General features: G+C 38.8%; 1 long non-coding RNA gene across 2 annotated transcripts; it reads right to left on the bottom strand.

Moving 5' to 3' along the window:
• Positions 1-6008: 6008 nt before the first annotated feature.
• LOC307000863 lies at positions 6009-10869 on the bottom strand. 2 transcript variants are annotated; one of them, XR_013798102.1, is made up of 5 exons: positions 10508-10869; positions 9302-9461; positions 8001-8101; positions 7267-7407; positions 6009-6607 (listed from the first exon to the last, which is right to left on the bottom strand). It is a non-coding gene; the product is annotated as an uncharacterized lncRNA (long non-coding RNA). The 2 variants fall into 2 exon arrangements; XR_013798101.1 differs by lacking the exon at positions 8001-8101.
• Positions 10870-26875: the final 16006 nt, after the last annotated feature.

Below are 26875 nucleotides of genomic sequence, written 5' to 3' on the forward strand. Positions count from 1 at the left end.
TTCGACAACAGTTAAAAGAGCCAGTCACATTTTTGATAGACGCATCACAACACTCAGTATGGCAGTTGTAGGCATGGAAGTCTTGTTTATCCTCCAGCATTTGCTGATAGACACACAGAGAAAAAGGGGGTGATGGGGGATCGAGACAAAGAAATAAAGAGACAAGAGCAAGCTGATCAAGGAGGAGACATTAGCTTTGATGCTCTGCAGGCTCATTAGTTGTGTTTGGTTATCAGGATGAAGTTCTTTGAGGATGTCAGGAGAGGGTAATGAGAGGTTAAGGCACAGCACTCCACCTCTCATGCTCTGCTCTTGGTTTATCAGCACCCAACACACAAAGCCCAAAACAGCATTGATCAGTTTCCAAAGTGAAATGTACAGACTCCTCAGAACGGTATACAGTCAGGGATTGTCAAATTTTAGAAAAGGCACATTAAAATGTCAGTATTTTTGGGCCATAGGTTTTTTGTGGATTTTTTTCTTTTTTCTTTTCTTTTAATGGCAATTTTGGATTTGATTAAATATATACAGCAAAAAAAAAAAAAAAAAAAAAATTGTGTTAGGAGTTAATATACATAAAGAAATTACCAGTAAAATTACATTTTAAAAGTTTGAGGAGTTAGAAAGCAGCAGTAGTACAGCAACCAACATTTTAGCAACTTAGATCTTTTTAAATACTTAACAAAGAAACTGCAATATTTCTTAATACATTTCCAGGTTTTACATACAGGTGTAACGCTGGTGCGGCTGAAGCAGAGATGAGGCAGGATCCAAATGCAGCACACGATTTATTTAACAGACTAACTCAAACACTAGAAACTAGACAGGACAACGGTACTCGGGAACAGGAACAACCAACATCGACGTTAACAGTTAAACATTAAACAAGAACGGCAGAAACACAGGTCTTAAATAAGAGACAAACGAGCTAAACAGGATAACAAGGGGGAGTGGGAAATGAGAGACACCTGGGATAACTAATAGACAAGACAGGGAAACACTAAACATGACAGGGAATCACAAAGCATGAAAACAGGGCCCCTTCCAGATATTCTTGTAAAAAAAAAAAAAAAGGCAAATTAAGCCCAAAATTAAAAGTAACATAAAATAAAATAAGAACATGCTAAACAGCAATATCCGCTCAAGCCACAACAGGGATATAAACTTAATAACAAATATCTTAAATTTATGATATTGTGACATGTTTTTCAATCTTTAAAAAATGACAAAATTCATCCAAGATTTCCATCTTTTAATATTTTATCTTGTATATTAATATAATATAATATGTAAAACTGTACTGCATATTATGAATGATCCGTATAACAACTTTGGACTGTGAGGAACAGACCAATATTTATTGCATTATTAACTGCTCTCTTTGCACATTCACCATCTTGGAGCGCTCATACCATGCACAGCAATGTCTATTAAACCCAAATGACCTTTTTAATTCCTAACACCTAATTAATTCCCAGATCTTCTCCAACATGACCTTTAAAAGTCCATTATAAAGCTAGCATAGCAAAACGTTTCTATAGCAAAAACAAAAAATATTCTGTACCAAAAATAACAACAATGGTTAATTCACCCAAAGTTAAAATTCATTATTAAAGGGATAGTTAACCCAAAAATTAAAATTTGCCCATGATTTACATACCTGAATCAATCCTAGGAGGTGTATATGACATTCTTCTTTCAGACGAATACAATCGGAGTTAAATTAAAACAATTTCTGGCTCTTCCAAGCCTCATAATGGCAGTGAATGGCTGTATGTCTTTGGAAGTCCATCAAAGCGAATCTATTCATGATTAAAGTGCTCCACGCACCTCCAGGGGTTAACTTACGTTTAACTCGCCCTCATTTTGTTTTAAACCCATATTTGTTCATCTCGTAAACACAAATGAAGATATTTCTATTTGAACTTTTCTGAATATGGTTCAGCTTATAGCATATTCACTGTTGAGTCATATTCACCTGACTTGAATTCTTTCATCATATACTGTAAAGCAATGGATTAAACCACCTAATTAATTTGGATTTCTTTAACAATATTTTTTAAGTTTTTGACATGTTTTGGGTGAATGGACTTTACCTGAAGGGAAATAAATCTCTCATATTCATTAAAAGTATATTTAATTGTGTATTAATGACGAATGAAAGTCTTTGGAATGACAAAAGTGTGAGTAAAAATCAACAATTTTAATTTGTTGGGTAAAATACCCCTTTAAAAGTGTGACTGCACACTATCGGTGCCAGAAGCCTGAATGATAACAGCATCCCAGATAGCAAAATTGCTCTGGCCCAGTTCCGGCCCACACTTGACACTTTCATCTGGCCCACATACCGCGTGGAATGATGGCACTTGGGCGGTCCGCTCCTGTTTGCCAGATTTGGGCCACAATTAAGCCATAGCAATGCCGCATGTCAGCCGTAAACAAAACAAATGAAGCAGAACTGGGCCACATCTGGCCCAGACACCAAAATTGCTGTGGCCCAGATCTGGCCCACACTTGACACTTCCATCCGGCCCAAATACCCCGTGAAGTGTCAAGTGTGGGCCGGAACTGGGCCACAACAATATTGGTGTCTGGGCCAGATGTGGCCCAGTTCTGCTTCATTTGTTTTGTTTACGGCTGACATGCGGCATTGCTATGGCTTAATTGTGGCCCAAATCTGGCAAACAGGAGCGGACCGCCCAAGTGCCATCATTCCACGCGGTATGTGGGCCAGATGAAAGTGTCAAGTGTGGGCCAGAACTGGGCCACAGCAATTTTGGTGTCTGGGCCAGATGTGGCCCAGTTCTGCTTCATTTGTTTTGTTTACGGCTGACATGCGGCATTGCTATGGCTTAATTGTGGCCCAAATCTGGCAAACAGGAGCGGACCGCCCAAGTGCCCCCAGACAGCATTTACATCTGTGCCAGATCCGTTTTCGAATCAGCAGATTCGCGCAGCAGTCGCACTCACTATGCAGATCTGCACCAACTCTGCGCCAGACTTGTCTGTAGCTTCGACTGTGACAGTCCGTCCGGCGGGTGCGGCGCCAATCCGGGGCAGCTGCGCAGACCAGACGCGCCACATCTGAATTGAGTCCGTCCGGCGGGTGTGGGCCGGATTCGCGCGAGCTGCGCAGACCGGACGCGCCTCAACTAACGGAACGCTTTTTTCCCTTCATAAACCCGCAACTCTATCTGACAGGCATACGAGTGGAAGACTGCAGGCTGCACCGGCTTTGCGATTATTGGTAAGTCTATTATTACAAGTAAAATGTAGTAAGTGCATTATAAAAGTAAACTCGTGTTGATGTTATAGTCTGTTAAATATTTATATTAAACAAAAAGTTGACAAAAGTTTACACTGACATTCTGACAACCTAAAACGTGTCAGACAAGCTAGCTAGGCTACGGTTAGCCGGTAGTATGTTCTTTTAGTTTTAAACATCCACAACTAATGTGAATAGGAGGCTTTAAGTTTGAATCGGTGATGATCACTGTCACTGATCATGACACTGTCAAACAGCGCCTGATTGCTGGATTTTTTGCCGACAGTAGCCTATAGCCAAATCAATAAAGGACAATAAAAAAATAAAATAAAATTCAGTGAGATGGCAACCAAGGCCATAATGGCTCGTAAGTATGCCTCTCACTCAGTCTTTACCTAGGCTATATCACCACTCTCTCATTCATTTTAGTCACATAATCACATTTATTATTATTTATGTGTAGCATTTTATGTCATGTAATAAAGTAATGTAATCTTTGAATATTAAATCTAATATTTACTCTTTGTTTCTTTGCTTTGTGTGCTTTTTGTACGTTTTACAGGAGCAGTGAGGAAGAATCGCGTCTGACAAAGCCACCGACACGGAGACGGAGATGCTGTTAAATCAATCAGATGGTTTAATCTGGCTTGTGACTGCCGGGGTGGCACCCAACTAATGAGCAGTAAATATGTGCAGTGTTCACATTAGGTTTTACTTGGTTAACATTGATCTTTAACCATATTATTTTTTTTCTCACTTGATTGTATTGGTATGTATTGTTTGTTTGTTTTTGTGCATCTGGATTCACGTCTACAGGTTGTTCATGCTGTGTTCTCTTTTGCCTTTTTTAAATAAAAAACTATTTTGAAAATTACAAATTGTGTGGTTTTTGAGTTGTCTGATAGCCTAAGTGAATCACAGACCAGGGCCAGATGAGCCCCAGATGTGAAATATGACTCGCGGATCTGGGCCAGATCCGCACCACACCTCATGGCATTAATAACTGTACTGGGCCAGTGCTGGCCCAGATCTGTCTCTGATCCGTAATTCCAACCTGTTCCGGTATTGGGCCGTTGGAAAGAATGAGCCCGGCCCAGGTCCGTTTAGCGGATCTGCGCCAAATGCTAATGAAGACCTGGGCCAAATCTGTCCCAAATACATTTTGCTGTCTGGGCCATCATTCCACGCGGTATGTGGGCCAGATGAAAGTGTCAAGTGTGGGCCAGATCTGGGCCAGAGCAATTTTGGTGTCTGGGCCAGATGTGGCCCAGTTCTGCTTCATTTGTTTTGTTTACGGCTGACATGCGGCATTGCTATGGCTTAATTGTGGCCCAAATCTGGCAAACAGGAGTGGACCGCCCAAGTGCCATCATTCCACGCGGTATGTGGGCCAGATGAAAGTGTCAAGTGTGGGCCAGATCTGGGCCATAGCAATTTTGGTGTCTGGGCCAGATGTGGCCCAGTTCTGCTTCATTTGTTTTGTTTACGGCTGACATGCGGCATTGCTATGGCTTAATTGTGGCCCAAATCTGGCAAACAGGAGCGGACCGCCCAAGTGCCATCATTCCACGCGGTATGTGGGCCAGATGAAAGTGTCAAGTGTGGGCCAGAACTGGGCCACAGCAATTTTGGTGTCTGGGTTAGATGTGGCCCAGTTCTGCTTCATTTGTTTTGTTTACGGCTGACATGCGGCATTGCTATGGCTTAATTGTGGCCCAAATCTGGCAAACAGGAGCGGACCGCCCAAGTGCCATCATTCCACGCGGTATGTGGGCCAGATGAAAGTGTCAAGTGTGGGCCAGAACTGGGCCACAGCAATTTTGGTGTCTGGGCCAGATGTGGCCCAGTTCTGCTTCATTTGTTTTGTTTACGGCTGACATGCGGCATTGCTATGGCTTAATTGTGGCCCAAATCTGGCAAACAGGAGCGGACCGCCCAAGTGCCATCATTCCACGCGGTATGTGGGCCAGATGAAAGTGTCAAGTGTGGGCCAGAACTGGGCCACAGCAATTTTGGTGTCTGGGTTAGATGTGGCCCAGTTCTGCTTCATTTGTTTTGTTTACGGCTGACATGCGGCATTGCTATGGCTTAATTGTGGCCCAAATCTGGCAAACAGGAGCGGACCGCCCAAGTGCCATCATTCCACGCGGTATGTGGGCCAGATGAAAGTGTCAAGTGTGGGCCAGAACTGGGCCACAGCAATTTTGGTGTCTGGGTTAGATGTGGCCCAGTTCTGCTTCATTTGTTTTGTTTACGGCTGACATGCGGGATTGCTATGGCTTAATTGTGGCCCAAATCTGGCAAACAGGAGTGGACCGCCCAAGTGCCATCTTTCCACGCGGTATGTGGGCCAGATGAAAGTGTCAAGTGTGGGCTGGATCTGGGCCACAGCAATTTTGGTGTCTGGGTTAGATGTGGCCCAGTTCTGCTTCATTTGTTTTGTTTACGGCTGACATGCGGCATTGCTATGGCTTAATTGTGGCCCAAATCTGGCAAACAGGAGCAGACCGCCCAAATGCCATCATTCCACGCGGTATGTGGGCCAGATGAGAATGATGGCACTTGGACGGCCCGCTCCTGTTTTCCAGATATGGGCCACAGATAAGCCATAGCAATGCCGCATGTCAACCTTAAACAAAACAAATGTGTGACATAGTTAATTTTAATTCTGGCTCAGATCTGATACCTTACTCTGGCCCACATACCACATGGAATGTTGGCAATTGTGCGACCCGCTCCTGTTTTCCACATTTGGGCCATAAGAAAGCCTTAGCAATGCCACATGTAACCAACAACAAACCAAATAAACCACACCTGGCAACAGTTGATTTTTACACAAACCCTGGTCTTTCCCAACATTCCTCACGTGGGCCAAAGCAGCATGGAATGGTGGCACTTTTGCAATGCACTCCTGTTTGCCAGATCTGGTCCACAAGCAGGACATTTGATCAGTCACATGTTAGCCAAGAATTAACTAAATAAACCATAACTGTGTGTGTTTGTGTGTGCGCGCGCACTAAGTGAACTCTGCATCAACAATATCAAACATACAGTAAAGAGATATGGCCCCTCTTTATGTTAAGGTAAGTTACAATCCAAACACATTTCTGAAAACATTTGCATCATTTATTAATATTGCCAAAGAACAACCCACTGCAAGTTTACATTTTCAAAACTGGAAAGCAATCTAAAAATATATATATATAAAAAAAATAAACAAACACAAAATATGTGCATAGAAAGCATTGTAGAAACTAAATAAAAATAAAACATGTTTCCAGTAGCTTTGGTCATCATTATCTCCTTGACTGGGCCCACCTTCGTCATGGCAATCTTGCAAGCCTTAATTGGATACACAAATGATAAAAACTGTTGACTCAGTAACAGAACGCTGATTATACAATAGTGTTGAAATACAAAACAAACACACACGCACAACTATTTAGAAGCCAAATTAAATTAAAAAAAATAATAATAATTTGTTTTTACTTTTTACTAATAGTGAAGCTGCAAGTTTTAAAAACTTTAAAAACAGCTCTCTATGTGCTTTAATGAAAGCAGCACATTAATACTGAATGGTGAATAAATGGACTGGAACTACCAGTGCATTAAACGGTTTGGTAACACTAGTCTTATTTGTTAACATTAGTTAATGTATTAACTAGTATTAACTAACATGAACTACATTATTTATTAAGCTTTCTTAATGTTAGTCAATCATTGTTTGTTCATGTTAGTTTACAGTGCATCAACTAATGTTAACAAATACAGCTATTGATTTTAATAATGGGTTAGTAAGCATCACAATTAACATTAACTAAGATTAAAAAATGCTGTAGAAGAATGGTTCTGGCCTCATGTTAACTAAAGTAGTTAACTAATGTTAACTTGTAAAGTGTTACAAATGTTTTAATGCACACCTTGCAGCCAATCAAAATCAAGTATTCAGACAGACCATGGTATTATACACATATAGCAAAAACACAATGTAACTGACTTACAGGTGTCTTGGACCCTCCTTCGTTTCTCTCTTTCTCTTCTCCCTCCGTCTCGGTCACTTGCAAGATGAAGCCATTTTTTAATAAATGATTCTATCTCTTGATCAGTGGCCGCAGCTGTCAGTCTGTTGTTTCTGACAGTTCCTAAAAAAAGATAACATTTGTAAATGCAAGGATGGATTACACAACCTTTAAAATCTTGGGACCCAATTAGGGCCCACAAGCCAAGTGCATAGTTTGTCAGCGCCAATGTAAAGAACATTTTGGCCATGGCCAAGGACACTCTTTGCTTCCAGATGCCCAAAAGGAACAAGTTTGACACCTGCTAGGAAAATCGGACTGCGTCAGAAAATGGATTATGGATTATAAAATTATTGGTACCCCTAGATTTTTTTTAACGAGTAAAATATCTCAGAAGTATATTTCCATTATACCTTTTTTAGCACACCATGGTGAACATAGAATTGTCCAGTTATGACTTCTTGTTTCACAGGAGTTTAAATAGGAGGAAACACAGAGGCCAAATTCCCTTAATCATTCATCACAATGAGTCAAACCAAAGAATATAGTTCTGATGTGCATCAAAAGATTGTTGAGCTTCACAAAATAGAAAGTGACTCTAAGAAAGTAGCAAAAGAATTGACAATCCCCATTTTGACCATCAGGACAATAATTAAGAAGTTAATCAACTAAAGATGTTACGAATCTGCCAGGAAGAGGACGTGTGTCTATATTACCTTAATGTACGGTGAGGAGGAGAGTTTGAGTGACCAAAGAGTCTTCAAGGATCACAGATGGAGAATTGCAGAGATTACTTGAGTCTTGGGGGTCAGAAAGCCTAAACAAATATATCAAACAACCCCTACATCAAAAAACATGTTGTTTTGGGAGAGCTTCAAGAAATATCATCCTCGCTCCACCAAAAAAAAACTCCAGCATATCTGAAACGCAAGTATCAAACGCGAAACGCAAGTAACTTTGTGGGCGGATCCCGGCCGCTGACGCTATTATACCGGCGGGATAAACGACTCTTGCGTCCGACGCAAACCTAAAATGGGTTGGTCTGAAGTAGCTTCATTATTCATGTGGTTTGGGCGTAACGTGAAATAAACCAATCAGATTTATACCCAAGTATAAATCTTATTATGGGTCGTGGTTGGATCTTCCAACACAACGGTCCAAAACAAACATAAAAATCAACATAAAAATGGGTCACTGAGCACAAAATTAAGCTTCTGCCATGACCGTCCCAGTCCCCTAAACTGAACCCTATAGAAAATGAGTGGGGTGAACTGAAGAGAAGCAGCATCAGCATGAACTTGTGAATCTGAAGGATCTGGAGAGATTCTGTAAGGAGGAATGGTCTCTGATCTCTTTTTAGTTGTTCTCCAAACTCGTCAGGCATTATAGAAGAAAACTCAGAGCTGTTATCTTTGCAAAAGATCATTATGGCCAGCGTGTTTTGGAGAAAAGCATTTATTTCATAATGTGATTTACCCCCCACTTTCAATTATTTTACTTCAATGAAAGGTTAGATTTTTGAGATTTTTAAAAAATAAAAGATCAAAAAGATAAACAATCCAGATTTATTTTTTACAGCTATTTTTGATCATATTTACCAGGGGTGCCGTTAAGTCTGACCACAACTGTACTTGAACATTACTTGAGAATACTTCATAAAATAAACTTAAAGTATATATTTATTTAAACTAGCCTATACTTTTTCATAAGGGATGCAACAGGTAATATGGATATATCCATTGCCTGTTGCATCAGTTTCTCATTGTATGAGAGTTCCATACAGTATGTGTGGGGATGGACAGCAATGTTTGGGATTGTTTCCACAATTAAGCTTTTAGTGATAAACTGCTGGCTGCCATACCCTTGCCAGGGCAGAGCAGTACAAGTGCTTTACTGTTTACTTTTTTTTAATCAACCTTTTTTAATAATTTCGTAATCTGAGCATTAATATGCATCAAGCATGCAAGAAGTAGAGAATGGACTTATTAGACTGAAGATAGTGAAATGTATCACTTACCAGTAATTACATCTTTCAGCTGGAGTCTGTGGAAAGCTGTTTTGCCATTGATGCCACGCCAGTTGAGTTGTTTGCCAAGGGAGTTGGTAATACAGTGCCCCATAACCCGCCAAACGCTATCCTTAATGTCAACTCCTCCAATGAAGCTCAATGCAGTAATCTAAAAAAGATCATTTAAAAGCCATGGATACATGTTTTATATTAACACTACTCACAGTTACCCAATTCAGAAGAAAATTAAAAATACATTATATAGGGCTGCACAGTCAATTAATAAAATTTTAATCACGATCACGAGTAAACCACTGTCTGATCACGTGGCTTAATGAGCCAATAATCAGAGTTGTTCCCTGCACCGCGCAGCTTAGTTTCTAGATATAGAAACTAGAATGTTTTGCCGGACTGGACAAAAGCGAAGCGAACTGGACGAGAGAGACCGAGGGTGTCTGTGCGCGAGCAATAGTGCGCGAGAGAGACCGAGGGTGTCTGCGCGCGAGCGACTTCAAATAACAAGAGACTTTTAAAATAACAATGACTCTGAATTTTATTCACCGACATCGGGATCCCACTTACATGGCTACCTACAAATAAATCAATAATTTGACACAAAATATTGATTTAAAAATGAGTTTATTGATTTAAAAACGATTGTATTGCTTCCGTTAAAGAACTAAGTTCTGTTATCAAGAAATAACAGACCGCATTCTACATTAGAATTTAACCAAGCCATGTAATAATAGGTACCGGTAGTCTATCCTAATATTAATTATGAATACAATGTATATAAAATATTATAAATACAATATAAAATAATAATAAATGATTTATTTGTATTTATTCTTTAAGGAGATGCACTGAATTTTGGTGAATAAGAGAACCTATTTTATTTTGCTGCACATATTTGTACATTAGCAGGAAATGTAGCACAATATGAATGTGAAAGCAGGTATGTATAATTGGCCTATGTGACAAAAATGTGTTTTGGTTCAAATCAACAAATAATCGTGATAATTAATCGTGATCTCAATATTGATCAAAAATAATCGTGATTATCATTTTGGCCATAATCGTGCAGCCCTAACATTATATCACTTCACGCTTAGTTGGCATTTAGAAAAGTCTCATTTTTGGATACTTGCTTTCTTAACCTGTTTTCTACTGTAGGCCTGCCACTCTATCACTGATGCAGTTCCATATTCAACTTACAAGGTGAAGTTGCAGTGTCCTTGAGGTCTAGGGCCGTTGAATGCTTAAATCTGATTGGTTGACAAACGTTCTACGGTGTGCAATTATTTTCAGGGAACCGCACAGCTAAAGTAGTTCCGGCAGGTCTTGACCTCATTACAGTTCCATATCACTTTGCGTAGTTAACTGTAATAACGGAAAATAGGATACAATTCATAACAAGAAAAACTTTAAATTTAATTTAAATAAATGAAGAACAGTCATATATAATATAATCAATAGAAAATTAAACTGAATATTTAAATAAATTGATAGTCCTGCTGCACGAGTTTTTGTAATTATTGCAGATAATATAGCCTAACAAATAAATAATTATTGAAAGGCCTATACTTGTTAAAAGGGCTTTTTCATTTATTAGGCCATCTGTCACTAATAGAAAAAAAGAATGAACGAATTAATTAAAACGAATTCAATTAATAAATAAATCATAATATTGACGCACATTTCTCTCTCTCTCTCATAACTGCATTAATAACTGCATAAAGCCGGGGACACACTTACTGTAAGGCCGTGAATGTAATTTGATACTTATGACTGATCATGCGCGCGTATTCAGCGCGTTCAGTCACAGTCAGATAATGTTTCTAGTCGTTAAGTGTGTCCAGCATAACTCTGCTATCAGTGGCTCAAACCTCCGTTACTAACTCTAAAATGACGTTCTGGAATTAGCAACGGAGCATGGGTTTAGATGCGCAAGGAATTAGTCCTACATACAAGAGCGTTTTAATGACAAAAACTTTACAAACGTCTTGAAATACATCATCTGAACAATATTTCGAGATGTGGTAACTGTAGTATAAGCGGAATAATTGACTCCAGGCCGTTGAATTATTATAAAAATAATGCACACCCGAGGTGTAACGGCCACGACGCAATTATTCTTTACTTGTTCATTTCGCATTCAAGTAACGTTAGCTTAGAGTTGAACTGCCAAAATAATGTAACTTCGAATATAAATTATTCCATCAACTCTATCACACAACATGCGGACTCCAACTGGATATAACGAAGCAATCGCTAACAAAAAGAAACATATCGATCTTACCTTCCTTTTTGCAGTCCGTCCTCCCTCCAACTGACAATCTTCTGACGTTTGAGCGCCTTTTTCGCGCTTTCCGGCTACGTTTAAATTTAAAGGGCCGTCAAATCGTCAGTTAGATTTTTTTTTTTTTTTTTTTCACAGACAACTACAAATGCAGTAAATATTTTATTTATACAAAATAGAGATCTAGTAGTAGTAAGTAGTAAGCCGAAGCAAAAAAGTGGGACAATTTTGTCATGAATTGTCATGGTTGAAAAAGTTATAATAATATTATTTTATCATAGCTGCTTCTGCTGATTTGTCGTTCGTTTACTCTTATATCAATTGTCAATTAGTATTATATTTTTAAGAAAGATTATTTATAGCCTGAATATGACAGGTGTATAAATGTCAATTATATTTAGCCAGAAATGTAAAAACAATTAAAGGTTTATTTATTTTAAATAAAATATTTTTAATTTTTTATTTTAAAATAATAAAATATAATATTTGTTTTATTTTAATATATATATATATATATATTAAAATATAAAAAGAAAATGTTTTATTAAATGTTAAAATATTAAAAATATAAAAAAATATTTAACATGTTTCAGGAACCGTGAATCGCAACCTTTTTGACTTCAATGTCCCCTTATATTCTCCACAACAAATCCCGTACATTTGTTATAAAAATAGCCAAATAATAAGAAATATCTTGATTTTTGATGGTTTTAGTTTTGTCATCATTTTAAGTCATCTTGAGCCTGAGGCCCCATTGGAAGTTTGTCTGGGTCTGCTCTAGAAGTTAGATGAAGTTAGAGATAAGCAAGGTTTCACCGAGTAGGCAACAACATGTTCCTGGCTCAACATCTTTGTTGATCCTGGAACAGCATTCAACTCGACCAATTAGATTTGAAGTTTGCAGTTATGTCAAGTTTAGGCTTACAAGTAACCATGCTTCTAGATCAGTGTTATTATCATTTCCCTCTGATTGTAGGTTTAGGGTTAGGGTTAGGGTTAGGGTTAGGGTTAGGACTATTTTTAGGGTTAGGACTATTTTTAGGGTTAGGACTATTTTTATGGACAGACTGTTGTTCCAAGATGAAAAAAATATTTTGATACAGGAACATGTACTTGGCAAAATCATTGTGCCCCAAGCTTTGCACAAACAGCAACTAAAGTATCTTCTTGCACATCCCAAAACCATAAAAACTCATAAGTTTGAACCTAGACACTTAAACTTTTCTAGACACTCTCTACCTACAAAACATATGTCAGCAATAGCATATATGTCATAGATGTAAGTACATGTACATCCAGCCTAAGTGTCTGCTGCATCCATACTAAAAATATTGTTAAAATGTTGTTTCAAAAATATTCAGGCCATTACAGTTTCAAACTCTTTCATTTTTAAGCTAAATTAGCCATTGTCAGAAGTGTTGCATCCAAGCCATGAATGGACGGACCACTTTTGGTTCCCATCCAGATGAGCCAGTGCTCACTGTGCCATATCTTTGCCCAAACTGGCCCAGATATGTTTTAAGATAACTGGGCCACATTTGCAGCATTATATGTGGGACACTTTTGGCTCACATCCAGATGAGCCAGTGCTCACTGTGCCATATCTTTGCCAAAACTACCCCAGATATGTTTTAAGATAACTGGCCCACATTTGCAGCATTATATGTGGGCCACTTTTGGCTCATATCCAGATGAGCCAGTGCCACTGTGCCACATCTTTGCCAAAACTGGCCCAGATATGTTTTAAGATAACTGGCCCACATTTGCAGCATTATATGTGGGCCACTTTTGGCTCACATCCAGATGAGCTAGCTAGTGCCACTGTGCCATATCTTTGCCAAAACTGGCCCAGATATGTTTTAAGTTAACTGGCCCACATTTGCAGCATTATATGTGGGCCACTTTTGGCACACATCCAAATGAGCCAGTGCTCACCGTGCCACATCTTTGCCAAAACTGGCCCAGATATGTTTTAAGATAACTGGCCCACATTTGCAGCATTATATGTGGGCCACTTTTAGCTCACATCCAGATGAGCCAGTGCTCACTGTGCCATATCTTTGCCAAAACTGGCCCAGATATGTTTTAAGATAACTGGCCCACATTTGCAGCATTATATGTGGGCAACTTTTGGCTCACATCCAGATGAGCCAGTGCTCACTGTGCCACATCTTTGCCAAAACTGGCCCAGATATGTTTTAAGATAACTGGCCCACATTTGCAGCATTATATGTGGGCCACTTTTAGCTCACATCCAGATGAGCCAGTGCTCACTGTGCCATATCTTTGCCAAAACTGGCCCAGATATGTTTTAAGATAACTGGCCCACATTTGCAGCATTATATGTGGGCCACTTTTGGCTCACATCCAGATGAGCCAGTGCTCACTGTGCCATATCTTTGCCAAAACTGGCCCAGATATGTTTTAAGATAACTGGGCCACATTTGCTGCATTATATGTGGGCCACTTTTGGCTCACATCCAGATGAGCCAGTGCCACTGTGCCACATCTTTGCCAAAACTGGCCCAGATATGTTTTAAAATAACTGGGCCACATTTGCTGCATTATATGTGGGCCACTTTTGGCTCATATTCAGATGAGCCAGTGCTCACTGTGACACATCTTTGCCAAAACTGGCCCAGATATGTTTTAAGATAACTGGGCCACATTTGCTGCATTATTTGTGGGCCACTTTTGGCTCACATACAGATGAGCCAGTGCTCACTGTGCCACATCTTTGCCAAAACTGGCCCAGATATGTTTTAAGATAACTGGGCCACATTTGCAGCATTATATGTGGGCCACTTTTGGCTCACATCCAGGTGAGCCAGTGCCACTGTGCCATATCTTTGCCAAAACTGGCCCAGATATGTTTTAAGATAACTGGGCCACATTTGCAGCATTATATGTGGGCCACTTTTGGCTCACATCCAGATGAGCCAGTGCTCACTGTGCCATATCTTTGCCAAAACTGGCCCAGATATATTTTAAGATAACTGGCCCACATTTGCAGCATTATATGTGGGCCACTTTTGGCTCACATCCAGATGAGCCAGTGCTCACTGTGCCACATATTTGCCAAAACTGGCCCAGATATGTTTTAAGATAACTGGGCCACATTTGCAGCATTATATGTGGGCCACTTTTGGCTCACATCCAGATGAGCCAGTGCTCACTGTGCCACATCTTTGCCCAAACTGGCCCAGATATGTTTTAAGATAACTGGGCCACATTTGCAGCATTATATGTGGGACACTTTTGGCTCACATCCAGATGAGCCAGTGCTCACTGTGCCACATCTTTGCCAAAACTGGCCCAGATATGTTTTAAGATAACTGGGCCACATTTGCAGCATTATATGTGGGCCACTTTTGGCTCATATCCAGATGAGCCAGTGCCACTGTGCCACATCTTTGCCAAAACTGGCCCAGATATGTTTTAAGATAACTGGCCCACATTTGCTGCATTATATGTGGGCCACTTTTGGCTCACATCCAGATGAGCCAGTGCTCACTGTGCCATATCTTTGCCAAAACTGGCCCAGATATGTTTTAAGATAACTGGGCCACATTTGCAGCATTATATGTGGGCCACTTTTGGCTCATATCCAGATGAGCCAGTGCTCACTGTGCCATATCTTTGCCAAAACTGGCCCAGATATGTTTTAAGATAACTGGCCCACATTTGCAGCATTATATGTGGGCCACTTTTGGCTCACATCCAGATGAGCCAGTGCTCACTGTGCCACATATTTGCCAAAACTGGCCCAGATATGTTTTAAGATAACTGGGCCACATTTGCAGCATTATATGTGGGCCACTTTTGGCTCATATCCAGATGAGCCAGTGCTCACTGTGCCATATCTTTGCCAAAACTGGCCCAGATATGTTTTAAGATAACTGGCCCACATTTGCAGCATTATATGTGGGCCACTTTTGGCTCACATCCAGATGAGCCAGTGCTCACTGTGCCACATATTTGCCAAAACTGGCCCAGATATGTTTTAAGATAACTGGGCCACATTTGCAGCATTATATGTGGGCCACTTTTGGCTCACATCCAGATGAGCCAGTGCTCACTGTGCCATATCTTTGCCAAAACTGGCCCAGATATGTTTTAAGATAACTGGCCCACATTTGCAGCATTATATGTGGGCCACTTTTGGCTCACATCCAGATGAGCCAGTGCTCACTGTGCCATATCTTTGCCCAAACTGGCCCAGATATGTTTTAAGATAACTGGGCCACATTTGCAGCATTATATGTGGGCCACTTTTGGCTCACATCCAGATGAGCCAGTGCTCACTGTGCCATATCTTTGCCAAAACTGGCCCAGATATGTTTTAAGATAACTGGCCCACATTTGCAGCATTATATGTGGGCCACTTTTGGCTCACATCCAGATGAGCCAGTGCTCACTGTGCCATATCTTTGACAAAACTGGCCCAGATATGTTTTAAGATAACTGGCCCACATTTGCAGCATTATATGTGGGCCACTTTTGGCTCACATCCAGATGAGCCAGTGCCACTGTGCCACATCTTTGCCAAAACTGGCCCAGATATGTTTTAAGATAACTGGGCCACATTTGCAGCATCATATGTGGGCCACTTTTGGCTCATATCCAGATGAGCCAGTGCCACTGTGCCACATCTTTGCCAAAACTGGCCCAGATATGTTTTAAGATAACTGGGCCACATTTGCAGCATTATATGTGGGCCACTTTTGGCTCATATCCAGATGAGCCAGTGCCACTGTGCCACATCTTTGCCAAAACTGGCCCAGATATGTTTTAAGATAACTGGCCCACATTTGCTGCATTATATGTGGGCCACTTTTGGCTCACATCCAGATGAGCCAGTGCTCACTGTGCCATATCTTTGCCAAAACTGGCCCAGATATGTTTTAAGATAACTGGCCCACATTTGCAGCATTATATGTGGGCCACTTTTGGCTCACATCCAGATGAGCCAGTGCTCACTGTGCCATATCTTTGCCAAAACTGGCCCAGATATGTTTTAAGATAACTGGGCCACATTTGCTGCATTATATGTGGGCCACTTTTGGCTCACATCCAGATGAGCCAGTGCCACTGTGCCACATCTTTGCCAAAACTGGCCCAGATATGTTTTAAAATAACTGGGCCACATTTGCTGCATTATATGTGGGCCACTTTTGGCTCACATACAGATGAGCCAGTGCCACTGTGCCACATCTTTGCCAAAACTGGCCCAGATATGTTTTAAGATAATTGGGCCACATTTGCTGCATTATATGTGGGCCACTTTTGGCTCATATCCAGATGAGCCAGTGCTCACTGTGACACATCTTTGCCAAAACTGGCCCAGATATGTTTTAAGATAATTGGGCCACATTTGCTGCATTATATGTGGGCCACTTTTGGCTCATATCCAGATGAGCCAGTGCCACTGTGCCACATCTTTGCCAAAACTGGCCCAGATATGTTTTAAGATAACTGGGCCACATTTGCTGCATTATATGTGGGCCACTTTTGGCTCATATTCAGATGAGCCAGTGCTCACTGTGCCACATCTTTGCCAAAACTGGCCCAAATATGTTTTAAGATAACTGGGCCACATTTGCAGCATCATAATGTGGGCCACTTTTGGCTCATATCCAGATGAGCCAGTGCCACTGTGCCACATCTTTGCCAAAACTGGCCCAGATATGTTTTAAGATAACTGGGCCACATTTGCAGCATTATATGTGGGCCACTTTTGGCTCATATCCAGATGAGCCAGTGCCACTGTGCCACATCTTTGCCAAAACTGGCCCAGATATGTTTTAAGATAACTGGGCCACATTTGCTGCATTATATGTGGGCCATATTTGGTTTACATCCAGAGTAGTCATTGTTGATTGTGCCACGTTTTTGCCATAGGTGGCCCACATTTGGTTTGTGATATTTGGGCCATAATCATTATCTATCATATGGGCCACTTTAGGCTCACATTCAGATTACACATTGCCACGAGTGCCGCATCTTTGCCTAAAAAGGCCCACATGTGATTTTAAATATTTGGGCCATATTTGCCATTTTACATGTGGGCCACTTTAGGCTCAGATACATTTGGTCCGGGCCATAAGAATGCCTGCAGTGCCGCATCATTGCCTGAAGTGGCCCACATCCGTCTGCTATCTGGGATTCTATCAACACCCTTCTTCTCTGTTCAAAGCAATAACTCAACACATTTTATGCTCCAATAAATTATTCCTGACTGATGTGTTGTCTACTGTTACACACATCAGAGCCTCCCCAAAATCATTGTGCTTTGATGATCATCATTTACATTTCTGTGTATTGCAAAGCATCTGGACAAATCTGCTCTCCCCTCTTGTTAGCAATTAATTCCGAACGAGTGGCTGCTGTCATCAATGCAAAGTCACAACCAATGACCAACATCTCCATGACAAAATATCCTTACCATTTAATGCAGAATACATAACAGCAAGCCACATGTCCTTGGAGGCAATTAACCCAGAGTTAATTAGAAAACGAGTCGTGTGATTCCATTGGATGAGACCGAAGTGAGGGACTGGATGAGATTGATTTAGAACAACGCTCTAATCGTGCCACACAGTCTTTGAAATAAGTATCTCAATTATTTAGATTTTTTGCATTGCTTGTATGCTGTTGAAAATGTATTTCAAACAGCCATTCAGAATTGTGTAATTGCTATGGTGTTTATCAATCATCACCAAACACTTTTTTTATTAAATTAATTTAATTCCAGCCCAGACAATATCTAGATATTGGTTGAAAATGTTCTGTTTCTTTATTATTTGTGATCGTGGACAACAAAACCAGTGACATGGGTCAAATTTTTTATATTGAGATTTTTACATAATCTAAAAGCTGAATAAATAAGCTTTCCATTGGTGTATGGCTTGTTAGGATAGGACGATATTTAACCGAGATACAACTATTTAAAAATCTGGAATCTGAGGGTGCAAAAAAATCTAAACATACTGTAGAGAAAATCGCCTTTAAAGTTGTCCATTTATGGTCACGATTGTGCTGCATTCACTCACAAAAATAAATGTTTTATATATTTACGGTTGGAAATTTACAAAATATCTTCACGAAACATGATCTTTACTTAATATCCTACATTTTTGGAATAAAAGAAAAATCGATAATTTTGACCCATACAATGTGTTGTTGGCTATTGCCACAAATAAACCTGTGCGACTTGTGACTGGTTTTGTGATCCAGGGTCACATTTGTTGTTTATAGTTATTTATTTTTTCACTTGTTTTATTGTATTTAAATGTTCAATGTTCTTTTTATTATTTGAAATTATTTGAAACTTGTTATTGTTGTTATTAAGAGGACAACACTGAAGTTTATCTTTTCAACCTGTTTTTTCCCCCAAATGTAATTCAATGCAAGATAATATTACATAAAAAATAAAACATAGATTTCATTTAAATTTAATTAATTAAAATGAGGCAACAGATTACAAGCAATATTATTAATTAAATTTTACAAATTAGAATTGAGTAATAATTAATCAAATTAATTCCTTAAATGTTAACCATTTAAAATGAGTAAAATTTACAAAATATATGTTATTGCCAACATTGAAGACACCTGATGTTAACAAGCAGAATCACTGAAGGAGAAAACCATAATTAAAGTCACCATTATGGAGATGAGTGTGTGTTTTAGTTGGGCTCTTGACCCTTAAAATAATAACTTTAAGTTTTGTGTGGCTGCTGTACATGAGTTATAACAGCCAGATGAAAAAAAAAGAAATGTTGATCTGATGGTGTTGGTTGTGTTTCATAATTTCACAATCATTTGACTTGAATTACTGATCTCATGTAGAGTCCAATTTATGAGTTAAATTTATTTTATTAATTCTAGCTGCATAATATTATTACCCTTTTCAATGGAATCCAAATGATCAAATTAATAATAATAAAAAATATATCTGTTTTTTTTTTAGGCGCACACAGACATCAAGATTTAGCGTATGAATCTCAGCAATGGTGACAACCTCTGAGCTCATTATTTATTCATGCAGCAATACATGATGGGAGCCATGAATGAGTTGTGATTGGTGCAAACCAGAATGCACTGCAACATGCTTTATAAATGTCACCATTGTGGAGAGAGCACAGGCTGATTCATGATGTCTGTTTGTTTGTTTTTTTGTACAAGAGAAACTTTTTAGAAATTATTTGAATTACATTGTAAAAGATAAAAATATTATGGTGTACAAGGCCAGTACTTCTATAGTTAATAAAGTTAACTTAAGTCACAAATTATACTCCATTTGAGTTCAGTGATTCAGGTCAAATGATTGTGAAATAATGATTATGTTAAAACACAACCATCAGATCACAGTTTGTTCATCTGGCTGTTATAACTCATGTACAGCAGCCAAACAAAAACTTAAAGTTAATAATTTAAGGGTGAAGAGCCCAACTAAAACACACACTCATCTCCATAATGGTGACTTTAATTATGGTTTTCTCCTTCAGTGATTCTGCTTGTTAACATCAGGTGTCTTCAATGTTGGCAATAACATATATTTTGTAAATTTTACTCATTTTAAATGGTTAACATTTAAGGAATTAATTTGATTAATTATTACTCAATTCTAATTTGTTAAATTTAATTAATAATATTGCTTGTAATCTGTTGCCTCATTTTTATTAATTAAATATAAATAAAATCTATGTTTTATTTTTTACAGTGTAACATTTAAGGAATTAATTTGATTAATTATTACTCAATTCTAATTTGTTAAATTTAATTAATAATATTGCTTGTAATCTGTTGCCTCATTTTTATTAATTAAATATAAATAACATCTATGTTTTATTTTTTACAGTGTAACATTTAAGGAATTAATTTGATGAATTATTACTCAATTCTAATTTGTAAAATTTAATTAATAATATTGCTTGTAATCTGTTGCCTCATTTTAATTAATTAAATATAAATGAAATCTATGTTTTATTTTTTACAGTGTAGGCTTGTCGTGATTATTGATTAATTGTCTGATTATGGTTATTTTAATTAATCACAATTATTTGAGATAACTGCAATAATTATGCAGTTAACATCATGGTACATCAAGTAAATCATGTGGGCCTATTTTATAACTTTATTGTTATATGATTCCAAAAAATAATAATTTTTAGTAACATTTTAAGTTTACAGTGTAAGTTGCAGGCGAACAAAACAGAATTAAATCATTATTCACAATTATTTGTATACAATTAATCGCCAGCACAGAAAGCATGACCGTGACAGGCCTATACCATGATAAAAATTACAACAATTATCGTGATATGACATTTTGTTACCTTCACATGCCTAGTGCCTATACTGTGGCCAACTGTAGATCTATACAAGGACATCCAATAATGCTTAAAAAGCCAAGAACTGCTAAAAAAATTATTCAAATTCCTGTAAGTATAATACATTTTTAAGATACTTTGCTTGCTCTTTCACTTTGCTCGAGAGTGACAACACAGAATAACTCAAAAGCACATGAAGAGCTTACTGTAAGTGAGATATAACAGTTTACTTGAGTGTCCATTTTGCAATCATCAGTCATTGAAGACAAGATACGTGTGTGTGTGTGTGTGTGTGTGTGTGTGTGTGTGTGTGTGTGTGTGTGTGTGTGTGTGTGTGTGTGTGTGTGTGTGTGTGTGTGTTTGTGTGTGAAAGGACTGAATAGCCTGAAGATCAATTCGATCTATTTGAAACAGCTCATCCTTGTGCTGCCTCTCTAGAGATTTGAGATGGCAGACCCTGTGAGCATTTCACTGTGCCATGAACCTGTGTGTGTGCTGGTGGACAGAGTTTGATGTCCCTGTGCAGCATCCTCCATCACCCCATCGTCAACCTTGAATAAAACACCTGTAACAACAGGACGCAGACTGACATATGAGCTGCAGGCTGACAGAACATTTCCCATGTGGTTACAGACATCAGTATCCTCTCATTCTGTACTCCAATTTCAAGGTTGTGTTACATACATTTTTATGTCTGCCATTCTTTATTTTGTGTTGTTATTCCATGAAATTAAAAAAGTTAGTATATTGTATATAACTAACATTGTATTTAAAATGCATAATGTAAAACAAATTATAATGTAGTCAATAGATTTTAATAGTGTGGATCTGGAATTTATTAAATCCTACAAATTATTTAATTTCTGTAATTTTTGTTGTGTTTTTCAAAACTTTACATTAAGGTAAGAGTGTTTTGCTTACTCTCATGAAATTGCAATGTGGAGATCCGTACCTTTCTGAAGGTCTGACTACTGTTATTACTCCACTCTCCAGCAGTGCAAAATATATACATCCATCCCTCTCTCTATCTCACTCTCACTCCAGCTAAGCCCTCCGAATGATTTTTCAGGTGTGGAGTCAAACAGCCAAATGAGTAGTCTCTTTGACAGAAATCGAAAAAGGCAGATGTTTCTCCTGTGCTCTCATATTTTTTTTTTTACTGGTAAACTAAAGCCAAGTTGGATACCAGGTCTCACCTGCCGTGATCCAAGTCCTTCCAGACACATGGGGTGTTGACACATGCTGCAGATTACCTGTAATTTAAACTTGCTGGAATGCTGAACATGTCTCGAAAGTATCAGATGATATGCGTTTTGAGATGTTGTGTATAAAAATTCCACACACACACAAAACACACACACAAAAAAAGAACTGAAGAATTGGTTCCCTTTCAATCCATAAATTGGCATTTAAATTGGAATGACAGGAAGATACATTTATTGATAAAAAACAAAACAAAACAAAAACACTCAAGGCAATGCATTCTGGGAAAGGGTATTCTTTCAACCTGGTCCACAAATGTTAATTAATTAAGCACACACACACGCACACACGCACACACACAGACGCACGCACGCACACACACACACACAGATATTTAAAGTTTGTCTTTCCTTATCAATAAAAATAAAGTTATGTGAATTTATTAGATTTTCACCATAAAATCAAAATTGACATTTATTACATTTATTGAATATTGCAGTAATTATTATAAATTACTTATCTGTGCACATCTTTTTTTAATTCATGTGCCCATAATTTTGAATCAAAATAACTTCCCCTCCCTCTTGCAACGGCATCTCTTCTCTTCTATTGCAACTTACGTTTCATGCTGACTTTAATTCTACTACCGTATTCAATTTTGAATTGCAGTTCTGCGTCATGTCTTCTATTAGTTCAATTTCGAATGCAGGCACTGAATTGGAATTTAAAAGATATTCTCAATTAAACTGAATGCTGTGTATCCTTTGTAACAGTGTAACCTTTTTTTATAGGAGAGGAAAAAAGAGGAAGAAAACAACCTCCTGCAGCATTTTTTACTGCATCACACACTATGCACAATTTGTAAATTTACGCTGGTCTTGATCATTTTTTACCATTTCCGAATACACAAGTATAAACTTGAGGCCATATCCCTTGATGCACATTCAAATGAAACATCTTTATGCACAGAGACCCATAGTGGATCCAGCAGCTGCAGGGTAAAGGCACAGTGCCTTTGTTGCCTAATTGACTGCATATGGCGGAAATAGACATGAATGGGGTGTCAGACCGGAGCCAGAATGGAACATTTGGATGCGGAACTAAAGAAGCTGCCTTATCGGTGAACACATACACACAGACCGTTCGCTTTTACAAAGAGATTGAGGAGACACGCACACATACACACAGCAATGAAAAGACCGAATCCCGTGTCCTGTGACACTCTGATAACATTGGAGCAGTTTGAAATGTTTTCAAGAATGGGTTTTACTGCATCTTGAGACCCATCAGGACAATAAAACATTTTGTTTGAGTGTACAAATTTAGATTTATAGTGCTGTGCTACTTTTGAAGAAAATAAAAGGCTGTTCAAACTTTAAACAGGCAAGGTGGAAACCTACAAGATGGTAGAAATGGTGATTTATTGCTGCTTGTATAGTGCACATGAGATTGGAAAGAAGAACTATTGTGCGCACTAGGGGGAATTGTGTCTGCTGATAGCATTGTTTATTTGCACATGCTGTCTGTGCTTTTTAGCATCTAAATTCTGCAAATCAAGTAATGGATTTTTTTTTTTACCGATATACTCCATGCAAGAGTGGTGCAACTGTTTATTGAATTGGCCCCTTTGTGTACCAGCAAGCATATTGTTCATTAATGTAGTTTATCCATTCACTTTATGCTTTTCCTTCAAACCACTTTTGTGTTTTTGCTTCACTCTAATGACACAAGCAACACGCAGCTTGCAAACAGCAAAAGCAATTTTTGCTTATTCCCGTTTCCTTTCTTTATTGTAGCACATGATTGCAATAAACATTGTTGCAGGACATTTTGCATGAATATAATGTATTTCTAGAGGCTTGTCGAATTACCATGTTTATGGTTCATTAATGTTGTCCTACAGCCCCTGAGCTGGAAGCCACAATCCTTGAATTCCTTTCAGAAACCTCAATTATGCTAACGAGATCAAGGCATTTAGTCCTATTAAACCTGTTAAAGTTTGCTGCATATCGTTTTGGCTCGCTAACTTCAGAGAGGGAGAGAAAGAGAATGCATAAAAAATTTGTAAAACATACAAGCAAAATTGCATTAATACGATTAAGAGATTATTGAGAGCTGCACACCTTTGCAACTTTTTTTTAACATACATTATAAAGTCGGCGGGTACTCATTATAATTGTTACAAGGGTAGCTCTTTGAAGAAGAGCATTAACAACTGAATACATTATAAAACTGAAGAAAAAAATAGAGCCGTATGCTCCCCCAGGCTTAAAACACTCAAGTTCTTTATGACAAGGCCCAGTAGAGACAAAAGCCCCATTTCAATCCCATTATGTTTAATTTTAGTCTACTTAGACACACTCTGTGCTATAATTATATAAGATTGTTGCATATTAGATGACTATAAATGTCAAGAGTCATCGTTTTTTTTTTTACCATTCCATAGGTTATGATGGCATATACTGTAGATACAAAAGAATGCCTGTCATATGTATGTTTGTTTCTATTTTGACTTGAATGTGTCCTTTTTATATATTTTTGTATTATTAGTGGTGTTGGCAAGCATCCCTATTATTATTGTTCATACTTACAGTAATGAACTCCTTCAACTGCAAATACAGTAAATTGACCCTGTTGAACCATACATTAATTCTGTGGGCTCCAAATCGTGTGGAAAAAACATCAAAAACATCCATAATGGAATTGTAAAGTGCTGATCTGCTCCAAACTAATGAAATATTACCGCAGATATTGATATTCCAGGCCTTCAAGCTACATGTACGAGAGCCTGTCAAAGATAATATAACATGTTGTTATTCAGTGGTACTGGTATCATCTAATGCGATTCTGCCCGTTGGAACATATCAACTGCACATTTTGAAAAATGACTTTGCAGGATGAAAGTAATTATTGGTCGTAAGTGTGTCACCACAGGGCATGAACTGGACTCGGTTGAAAAATTCTCTTTGTGGAATTGGATTAGCACTTGGATGCTCTCTGTGTTTCCTTCACTCTCTCATTTTCACCCTTAGCAGCCGGCGGGTGGAAAAAGTGAGTGAATGCTTTCAGCTCTTTCTGGATCGGATTAGTTCAGGCCAGTCAGAGGATGTGTGTCACCTTTATTGCTCCCTTCGGTGTCCTGCGTGCACTGTGATGTCGGGTTTTGGCTGTGAAAGAAACATTCTGCCAGGAATCATGCAGATAAAACTCAAACTCATCTCACTTCTGCCACTACGGTTAAGCTGGTTAGAATGCATGTTCTATATATGTGAATATCAACAACTCAACAAATATGCATTTTCTCTGCTTGAAATAATAATTATTTCTTTATTGGCATACGGTTCCATAAAGAACCTTCAACATCCATCGAACCTTTCCATTGCACAAAAGGTTTTTTATATTGGAAAAATATCAGATTATTAAAATGTTCTTTACCCTAATAATAAAATAATGGTTCACTTAAAGGTTCTTTGGGGGACCTAAAATGGATCTTCTATTGCATCATATGAAAACCTCCTTTTAGAACCTTTATTTGTAGCAGGGTCATGACATGGATCTATTTTTATTTGAATATTTTCCTTGAGGTTCACTTACTGTATAAAGGTTTTTGCACAAAAAAGCCCCGCCCCCTTAGTTACTGTTGCTACGTCTGTCAACTTCATCTGGGCTCTGGTTTGGTATCAACATGGCTTATGCTAGACAGCTCTTCCTGCTGAAATTTTATCAAACTTTTATAAAGCAGCAAATAAAGTGTCCGATAGAAGTAGGCAAAAGGGGCTGCAATATGCGTTCGAAGGCTATATTCAAGACAAACCGGTGAAACGCAAGCAACAACAAGGCATCCAAATAGAGGCAAAAGCATACCGGTCACAGTTAAAAAATGAACCACCGCATATCCTACTAATCGAGACGGAGGCTGGGACTAACAATATCAAGGAGCAACACTGTTCATGCAAAGCTGGGTAGGTCTCTATTCACTTCTATAATCGTTATTACAAAGCAAACGGACTACGCGAGTATAAAGTTGTATTTATTAGCGGCGTGTGCTAGTGTATCAACAATTAAGGGTAGAGAACAGAAATCATAACCTAAACCGCATACAAATTAAAGCTTATGCTAAATAAGTTCTGCCGGGAAGACTCAATTACTACGTCATCTTTTGCTTCAGTTCTATCCAATCATATTCTCATGCTCACTCAGCCCGGTCTCACCCCAAAACGTCATATACTGACGGGTCTTGACCATACGTCAACATACGACGAAAAGGGTACCCCTATAACGTCAATATGAGACGCAGACATAAGCGCACCAGCAGCGCCTCCTAGCGGTACCCTAACGCATACCTAAACCCAACCATACCCGAATCGTCACACATGGACGTTAAAGGGTACCCTTTTCGTCGTATGTTGCCGTATGGTCAAGACCCGTCAGTATGTGACGTTTTGGGGTGAGACTGTGTTAGCTCACTGTATAAAAGCTCAGTACTTACACATGTTTAAGTTCACAGATGCTGACGCTTCCATTCACCTCCATCCTCCCCACCACCACCACGATGGTCCCTTCCCACACCTTGCAGGGGGTCGGCTGCGCCCCTGCCTTCATCTTCAGGCAGGAATTGCAGATCCGATACCCTCGGATTATGCACTACGGACGGGGCCTACGCCAAATGACTTTGTATATTATCAGCTTGCTGAGCTGTCAATAAATGTACGATTGTTGAAATAATTCTCCCGAGTCTTTCTGGTA

The sequence above is a fragment of the Phoxinus phoxinus genome, assembly GCF_949152265.1.
Source record: "Phoxinus phoxinus genome assembly, chromosome: 6".
In the NCBI taxonomy this organism is placed as follows: Eukaryota; Metazoa; Chordata; class Actinopteri; order Cypriniformes; family Leuciscidae; genus Phoxinus; species Phoxinus phoxinus.